The sequence below is a fragment of the Scyliorhinus canicula genome, unplaced genomic scaffold (genome assembly GCF_902713615.1).
Source record: "Scyliorhinus canicula unplaced genomic scaffold, sScyCan1.1, whole genome shotgun sequence".
Taxonomy (NCBI): Eukaryota; Metazoa; Chordata; class Chondrichthyes; order Carcharhiniformes; family Scyliorhinidae; genus Scyliorhinus; species Scyliorhinus canicula.
The window spans coordinates 557,328-566,561 of NW_024055461.1; the positions used below are offsets into that span (position 1 = coordinate 557,328).

General features: G+C 44.7%; 1 long non-coding RNA gene across 1 annotated transcript; it reads right to left on the reverse strand.

Moving 5' to 3' along the window:
- Positions 1-294: 294 nt before the first annotated feature.
- Positions 295-6,245, reverse strand: LOC119959669. Its single transcript, XR_005459264.1, has 2 exons — positions 6,173-6,245; positions 295-4,489 (listed from the first exon to the last, which is right to left on the reverse strand). It is a non-coding gene; the product is annotated as an uncharacterized LOC119959669 (long non-coding RNA).
- Between the last annotated feature and the right edge of the window lie 2,989 nt (positions 6,246-9,234).

A 9,234-nucleotide genomic window follows, 5' to 3' on the forward strand; every position in this document is an offset into this window, starting at 1 on the left:
CGAGATTATTTCCATTCTCACATCTTTGGTTGTTCTCCTGAATACATTAACCCATTGAATCATGCAGGGGGGGGGGGATGAACAAGTCTTTACAGACACCTAGAAGTGGGACTATGTATTAAATTTCAGTAGAAATTATTCATTTTCAGACATGTTCCATTTTATAAGCGAACAAGATCGAGGAAACCATTTTGAGACTAATATTTACCTGAATGGGGCATTTTGTATCCAGCTATTAACCAATTGTATTAATCAATGAAGTGTATTCATTACTCACCAATTAGAAACAAATAGTGATCATCAATTGATTTTAATTGAAGATTTAATAATCAGTTTGTAGTATGTGTTAAAGACTGGGTTATACCTGAAACTAATGTCAGCCTGTTTTAAATTCTGTACTCCAGCTTCTGTAAGAAGAAATGTATGATTTGATAAGATGGTTAGCAGTGAGGTTTCATGCTCTTGGTAACCTTTTTGAGATGGAAGGTCATACAATGAATTGAAGACTTGTGCAGGATCAGATAGGAGGGACACATTAAACAGTCCCATTGTATCTCGATCTGAGACATTTACCCAAATGGTTAAAAAACAATTAAAATAATTCAGTAATGAAATTGACCAACCATTGAGTTCTAACCAGTTTATTCAAACTGAGGGAGGAGCTACTTAAGGATTTAAAACCCGAGGAGAAGGTCCATTGCCAGCCAAGTACTGGAATCCCCAAAGCAAGATTCCCATCAGAATTGTTGTCAAAAGGGAAGCACGTTGGTGCAGTGGTTAACATTTGCGAGAAGTCAATAAGAATAAACAGAGGTCACAGCCAAGGAGAATCTAGAACAGTGCTCCGCTTTCCTCCCACAAGTCCCGAAAGACATGCTCGTTGGGTGAATTGGACATTCTGAATTCTCCCCCTGAACCCGAACAGATGCTGGAGTGTGGCAACTAGGGGGTTTCCACAACCTAATTGCAGTGTTAATGTAAGCTCACTGTGACAATAATAAAGATTATTATTATTGGAGTCATCAAGTCTAAAGGTAACAGGGGCATGGATGAGGATTTCAGCACCAGATGTGCTGGGGTGGGGGTGGAGACAGGTGAGATTATGGAGATTGAAATATCTGGTATTAGTGATGGTGTGGATATGGGGTCAGAAACTCATCTTGGGGTCAGATCTGACATGGAGATTGTACAGAATGTGGTTCAGCCTCAGACAGTTCCCAGGGAGTGGGATGGACTCGGGAGTTAGGAAAAGGAATTTGCATCCTGGGTCACTGTCCGTGTGGAGTTTGCACATTCTCCCCATGTCTGCGTGGGTTTCATCCCCACAACCCAAAGATGTGCCGGTTAGGTGGATTGGCCACGCTTAATTGCCTCATAATTGGAAAAAAAAATAATTGGGTACTCAAAATTTATTTTTAAAAAAGGAAAGGGAATTTGTAGTGGTGACTGAAGATGATGACTTTGGTCTTCCCAATTTTTAATTGGAGGAAGTTTCTGCTCATCCATTACTGGGTGTGGGATAAGCAGTTTGAGGAATGGAGAGGGATGGGGGTGAGGTAGAGCTGGGTGTTGTCAGTGAACATGTGAAAACTAACACGGTGCTTTTGGACGATGTCACCTAGTGGGGTTGGGGAGGGGCCAGGGATAGAACATCGAGTACAAGGAATTTGGAGAGGAAAGGTAGATTGGAGATGTCTTGGAAATTTGTAAAGATGGTGGGGTCAAGTGTTCTGTTTAGGATGGGTGATGATGTTGCATTAAAGTGAGAAGGGAAGAACCAAATGTGGTAGAACTGGAAACATATCAACTAACGCAGAGAAGTTGGATGGTCAACTGTTTTGTGAGAATGGAGTCAAGGGAACAGAAGTTGGGTCTGATGGACAATATAAGCTCAGAGGGAGATAGAAGATAGGAGAGAAACTGGAGAAAGATCCGAGTTCAGGGCTCAGACGAGGAGGAACGTTCGACGCAGTTTGGTCTGGTGGGTTAGTGGAAGGGAGGGAAGCAGCAGAGGTAGCTGATCAGATTGCCTCAATCTCAGTGACAAAGGAACCCCATGAACTCCACACACTTGTTGTCAGAGGTGAGGATGGATGAAATGGGGGGAGGGCAAAGAACATTTCAAAAGAAAGAACTTCTGTTAGAAATATTTAAAAATACTAGACGCACATTGTTTCACGCAATGTGATTTATTTGACTTTTACCTGGAATATTAACCCCGATAACTGAGCTAGAGTTTATTTACTGTTAAGGGCACAGCCAGAAAGGAAATTTGAGACATTTGTCCCCACAGCTTGTCTTTGCAATTTGTATAGGAGAAGGAGAAGTTGTGAACTCCAGAAATGATGTCCCCAACTATTTGTGATGGTTTCTTAAGTAAATGTTCATGATGGAATCGGAAAACAAATAAAATGAAATAGAAGTACACTTAAAATAAGGCAATGGTTTCACACATCCCAATACTTTAAACAGTTCCAAACAATCTTAATTTAACTACCTCAGAGCTAACCTTCCCCAATCCCCAATCAAGAGGCTGGTTTAGCTCATTGGGCTAAATCGCTGGCTTTGCAAGCAGACCAAGCAGGCCAGCAGCACGGTTCGATTCCCGTACCAGCCTCCCCGGACAGGCGCCGGAATGTGGCGACTAGGGGCTTTTCACAGTAACCTCATTGAAGCCGACTCGTGACAATAAGCGATTTTCATTTCATTTCATTTTCATCTGTCCAGCAATGCCTTATAGATTTTAAGATCTATAAAATGCAGAAACCTTCTCCCAAACTGTGCCTTTACTCCAGTTTGCTCCTGAGGTTAACCAGCAGTTAATTGGCTTTTCATATCTGGCTTCCTTCACACAGCTTTCTGGGCTGAGATTTAAACAGTATCTTCACAGGTTTCACTATCCTCTTAACTACGTTCTTTCCCTTTGATCTCTCCATCGTTTTACCCAATTTATTTCGAACTAATCTCTCCCAGAATTGATTAACATAATCTCTTTACTTTAACATTCATAATTTTAAAAATTGAATTTACTTCATCCATACTTCATTCTTGACACCTTTCTTTCACATCTTGCATCTTTTGAATCGCATCTCTTTCTGTTCTCTACCCAACCTGACTATATTTTTTCGGTAAATATCTGGTTTGAAGTCGAGCTGGGCTCATTAACACATCAAACTCACAGTTTAAATTCACACAGGTACTCTTTCTTCCACTGTCAGGACCACTCTCACACTTCACTAGTTACAAAAAATAATATTACACATAGAAAATAGTTCAATTTCTTAGATTCTTCTGACAAATTTTCTTGATAAAACATCAGTAGAAATCGACATTTATGAACAAGGTTCATTCCTGGGTGTGATTAACAGTAAAATATAATCACTAATTATTTGCAAACACGCTGGTGACTTGTCAGGATGGACATCCGAGTGAATCTCTTCCCACACACGAAGCAGGGGAACGGTCTCTCCCCAGTGTGAACACGCTGGTGTCTTTGCAGAGTGGATGACTGAGTGAATCCCTTCCCACACTTGGCGCAGATGAATGGCCTCTCTCTAGTGTGAATTCGCTGATGTACAGTCAGTTGAGATGATTGCCTGAACCCTGTCCCACAGTGAGAGCACCTGAATGGTCTCTCATCAGTGTGAACAAGCTGATGGCGCATCAGGTCCACAGGACTTTTATAGCACTTCTCACAGTCAGTGCATTGAAATGGTCGCGCTTCAGTGTGAACCTGCTGGTGTTTCAGCAGGGTGGATGAATCGCTGAATCCCTTTCCACATTTGGAGCAGGTGAATGGCCTCTCCCCGGTGTGAACTCGCTGGTGTTGTAGCAGTCCTGATGATTCGAGTGAATCCCTTACCACATTCGGGGCAGGTGAACGGCCTCTCCCCAGTGTGAATTCGCTGGTGTACAATGAGTTCAGATGACTGCCTGAACCCAGTTCCACAGTCCGAGCACCTGAACGGTCTCTCATCAGTGTGAGCTCGCTGATGACGCATTAGGTTGAGGGAACTTTTATAGCACCTCTCACAGTCTACACATTTAAAAGGTCTCTCGTCCGTGTGAACCTGCTGGTGTTTCAACAGAGTGGAAGAATCAGTAAATCCCTTTCCACACTTGGAGCAGGTGAATGGCCTCTCCCCAGTGTGAACTCGCTGGTGTTGTTGCAGCCCTGATGATCGAGTGAATCCCTTCCCACACTCTGGGCAGGTGAATGGTGTCTCCCCACTATGAACTCGCTGGTGTCTCAGCAGGTTGGATGACCAGGTGAATCCCTTCCCACACTCTGGGCAGGTGAACAGTCTCTGCACAGTGTGACTGGGCTGATGGGTTTCCAGCTCAGACAGGGATCTGAATCCCTGCTCACAGTCTCCACATTTCTCCGCACTGCCAGCATTGCTATTTTCTTGCATGTTCAAAATCCGATGATATTCAGATCCTGATGTGATGTCTGTTTTCCAACTGCAAATCCTCCCCTTCTAACATCCTGTGAAATTGATTTAAAACAGAAAAATAGGGAGTGAGAGAGAACCCAAAAAACACAGGTTGTGAAACTGAGCTGAATGAATCTGGTCATTTGTGGGGCCGGCATTGGGAAAAAGTGACCATGGAAACTATTGGGTTGTCACGAAAAACTAACTGTTTCAGTAATGTCCTCAGGGAAGGGAACCTACCATCCGGTCTGGGCCTACACAGGATTCTGGCCTCCATACGAACATATGAAATAGGAGCAGGAGTAAACCATAAGCCCCATTGAGCTGCTTCAACATTCACGATGATCATGGCTGATCTTGGTTTAATCTCCAACTTCCCGTCCTCCTCCTCAAATCCTTTGATTCCCTGAAAAATCTCTCCATCTCTGGGTTAGGAAGTTCCCTCATTTTAATCTTGGGAAGACTTAAGCTACTGTCTTCACTCGCTGCTACAAATTCCACTTCCTAACCATTCAATCCGTCCGTCTCCTCAGAAACTGTCTGTGTCTGAGGATTGTGCAGACTTGAGGGGCCGAATGGCCTCTTTGTGCACTGTGATTCTATGATTGTCAATCTAGGATAGAAATGCCAAACATTTCTTCTCCTGCTCCCTCATTCAGAATGACCGATCATGCTCCCTGCTGTACTTTGCCCCTTGTCGTCATCAGCAGTCCCTCAATTTGAGGATGACGTCTACTCAGAGTCTTGAGTTTCTGCCATGGGTAGACAGAACCACAGATCTTGAGACCATGAGGTATTGGAATCAAGAGAGCAGGAATTATTTCACTTTCTTTCCATCAATCCACCGCTCCATCAATAAGACATTGGGACTGAAAGACTAATCCAGTTTGATGGACAAGTTGTCTCCATTCTGAACAATGGGGAACAAGCTCCTCCCACTCATTGAAACATTGCCCCCGACAAAAATGGCGGTCACACATGCACAGTTTCCACTAAAGACCCACTACCTCATACGCTGCGGGAAAGGATGTCCCGAAGCGTGGTACATTGGCGAGACCATGCAGACACTGCGACAACGAATAAACGGGCATCGTGCGACTATCAACAGGCAGGACTGTTCCCTTCCAGTTGGGGAACACTTCAGCAGTCAAGGACATTCAGCCTCTGATCTCCGGGTCAGCATTCTACAAGGAGGCCTTCAGGAGACGCGACAACGCAAAATTGCTGAGCAAAAACTTATAGCTAAGTTCCGCACGCATGAATGCGGACTCAACCGGGATCTGGGATTCATGTCGCATTACATTCGGCCCCCACCAACAAGCCTGGACTTGCAGAGGCCTACCGACTGAACTGGCTTGGGACAATTCACACCTCTTTAACCTGGAGTTACCTCTCTCTCTGCATCTTTGATGATTTGATTGCCTGCAGGTGCTCGCATTCCGGGGCATCTCTGACTGTGTCTATATAAACATTTCTGGAACAAGCCTTTCCATTCACCTGAAGAAGGAGCCGTGCTCCGAAAGCTCGTGTTTGAAACAAACCTGTTGGACTTTAACCTGGTGTTGTAAGACTTCTTACTGTGCTCACCCCAGTCCAACGCCGGCATCTCCACATCATGTCCACTAAAGATGGCGGCCATTAATCCAGGCCGAAAATGAGGAGATGCAGTCCTGCACGTTACAATGTGGGTCCGGCTAATTCTTTTCCAAGGTTACTGACTCACACAAGGTGATTACGCAGCGTTTCCGCCCTTCCCCGCGATCTCTCGCTCTCTACAAATGGTTCACCACCGCTTACTTCCTACGGACAGAAAAAAAGCAGCCGTTCTCCGTCGACATTACGCACACTGCGCATGCTTCAATCACAGCAGGCCCCGCCTCTTTTTCACTCCGATTGGTTGGAGGACCAGCCGCTCCCGGTCGCTCCTCCAGTCCCGCCCCACCTGATCCTATTGGTCCGGTGCCGCTGTCAATCACCCGGGCATTGTGACAGTTTCGGACAGTGAGAGCTGCCACAGTTAGTATCTGGAGAACTAAATTTTGTTTTCATATAATAGTGAGTTAGACATGGTTTGTTGACAACATTATGTAATCCACTTCTGGTGTGTGTTACAGTGTCACTTATTATCAGACAATTTAAAGAAATACATTTAGAGTACCCAATTCATTTTTTTCCAATTACCGGGGAAATTTAGTGTAGTCAATCCACCTACCCTGCGGTGGTGAGACCCACGCAGACACAGGGCAAAGGTGCAAACTCCACATGGACAGTGACCCGGGACCAGGATCAAACCCGGGTCCTTGGCACCGTGAGGCAGCAGTGTGAAGCACTAGGTCACCATGCCGCCCACTTTATTAGACAATAACCTGCCTTTTATTCCAATTCTGGTGTATGTTGCCACTGCAGGTCCTGGGCTGATTGGAGTCTGATATAATAAACAGAGTCTGGTTCCAGTGTTTCTGAAGTAATTTCAATGGCAGGTAAGCTGATATTAATGGAGACAAAAGGCCCAATAAATATCCAATTGTAATAGGCGGACAAGGTGCAAGGAAGCAATGATATTTTGGGGTTTCTGTGTTGTGGTGAGTGTCACTGGGAGGTGTGTGATAAAATAGGAATGGAAACATGACAGAGACATGTGTGACTGACTCCACCTGACTGAGAGCTGTTATACCCAAGGGGACAGCAATGAGGACATGGGGAACTCCAGAGATTTCTGATATCTGAGGTACATCTGTTATAGGAACTGAAAATATTCAGATCCTTCTCATAGTTCTCGAGTTACGCAGTCACACAGGAAATGGATCTGACAGCTCATCAAAATTAAAGTTTTAATCTTCTCTTTCAGACACTTTGTGATTGAAAAGGTCAAATGTTAAAACCTCAGTTGAGGAAAATTCAGAATGTCACAAAGGTGAGTGAACTGTCCAAGTAACTCCATTCACCATAACTCTGGCAATTTACCCTTGACAAGTGTTTATCCAATTCCCTTTGAAAGGTACTGTTAAATCTGCGTCCAGCAGCCTGTCAGTGTGAATTCCAGTTCACATCACATCATTGTGTAAAAACAATTCTCCTCATCACCCCCTTGGGTTCTGTTGTCAAATATCTTAAATCTCTGTGTCCTCTGGTTACAAACCCTCCTGCTCTTGGGAAACAGTTTCTCCCCATCAACACTATCACAAATCCGTCCTCATTTTGAACACCTCTATTAAATCTCCCCTTCACCTTCCCTGATCTCAGAGGGACAATCCCGATTTACCCTGCGCTGAAGAGTCACAAGGCAGCTCGGAGCATAGTGGTTAGCATAATTGCTTCACAGCTCCAGGGTCCCAGGTTTGATTCCAGGCTTGGGTCACTGTCTGTGTGGAGTCTGCACGTTCTCCCCGTGTGTGCGTGGGTTTCCTCCGGGTGCTCCCGTTTCCTTCCACAGTCCAAAGATGTGCGGGTTAGGTGGATTGGCCATGCTAAATTGCCCTGAGTGTTGGGTGGGGTTACTGGGTTATGGGGATGGGGTGGAGGTGTGGGCTTGGGTAGGGTGTTCTTTCCAAGACCTGGTGCAGACTCAATGGGCTGAATGGCCCCCTTCTGCACTGTAAGTTCTATGATTTTCTAAGGACTCAAAATGTTAACTCTGTTCTCCCTGTACCGATGCTGCCCAGAGACTGCTGAGTTTTTCCAACATACAAAACAAAAGGTATCCAACCATATTTGTTTTTCTCGCTCTGTTTCCTTCTTCAATCCATCACAAACCACTTATGATTTGAAACACCCTCAGTTGAATAGGACAGACAGAGATTAAGAGAGATAGAAAGGAGAAGGACTGAGAGAAGAACTGAGAGATTTTAAAAAACAGAAAGATGAGGTGGCGAGAGATGAAAGCTGAGAAATAGAGGAAACAAGTAACACAGAAAGAATTATATAAAATATAAGGGAGCAGGTTATCAGTTCCCAGCTACAGAGAGCAGAGGGAACTCAGTGACTGGTCCACAGACACAGCCGGTTCTGTCCGGGAATGGAGACTCTGAACAGAAATAACCGGCTCATTTGTAAATGTCACCACAATGTGATCTGTGTGACTCTGCCCTGACTCTGTGGACAGATATAGGCCGCACTGACAGATGTTCTCACCAGATTGTGGTCCCTGGGTTTATTTTCTGCCCAGAAGTGAGATGTGCGGTTTGGAACCGGCAGCAGAGAAACAGGAAGTTGTGTTTCCTGAGAATGAAACAGCAGGCGTCAGTTTCATGTTATCACCGTGAACAGTCTTCCTGCCTGTGAGGGTGAACTCACTCTGACAGCATCAAGAACACCCACACAGATTGCTGCCGGTCTCAGCATTACATTCACCCCCATTCCCATTTTAAACATTAAAATATGAGGTTATTTGGTTTTTAACATATTCACTGAATTGGAAGATGGACTGAGGATTATCACTGGGAGAAATGAAGGGACATTATAGAAACTTAAATTTTCCTCAAAGAGGGTTATGAGAACATAAGAGATCTAAAGTGAGTCAGGGCCAGTCAGGGAGAGAGAGAGAGAGTGAGAGGTAGAGAGAGAAAGGATTGAGTCTCCATAAATGAGATGTTCACTCAGAAAGCGGAGAGGTTCCGTTTTTTCTTCAGAGAGAGATAATGAGAGAGAGAAAAGTTTAGTGAATTTAGGCGCTCTGTGAAATAGGAAGGTGAAAGGAGAGAGACTCTCATTCTTAAAGGGACAGTCGGGGCTCTGACACTGCTCAGCATCCAGTTAAAGGGGCAGACACAGCTTCACGCTTTTCTCTGTTATGTTTCTG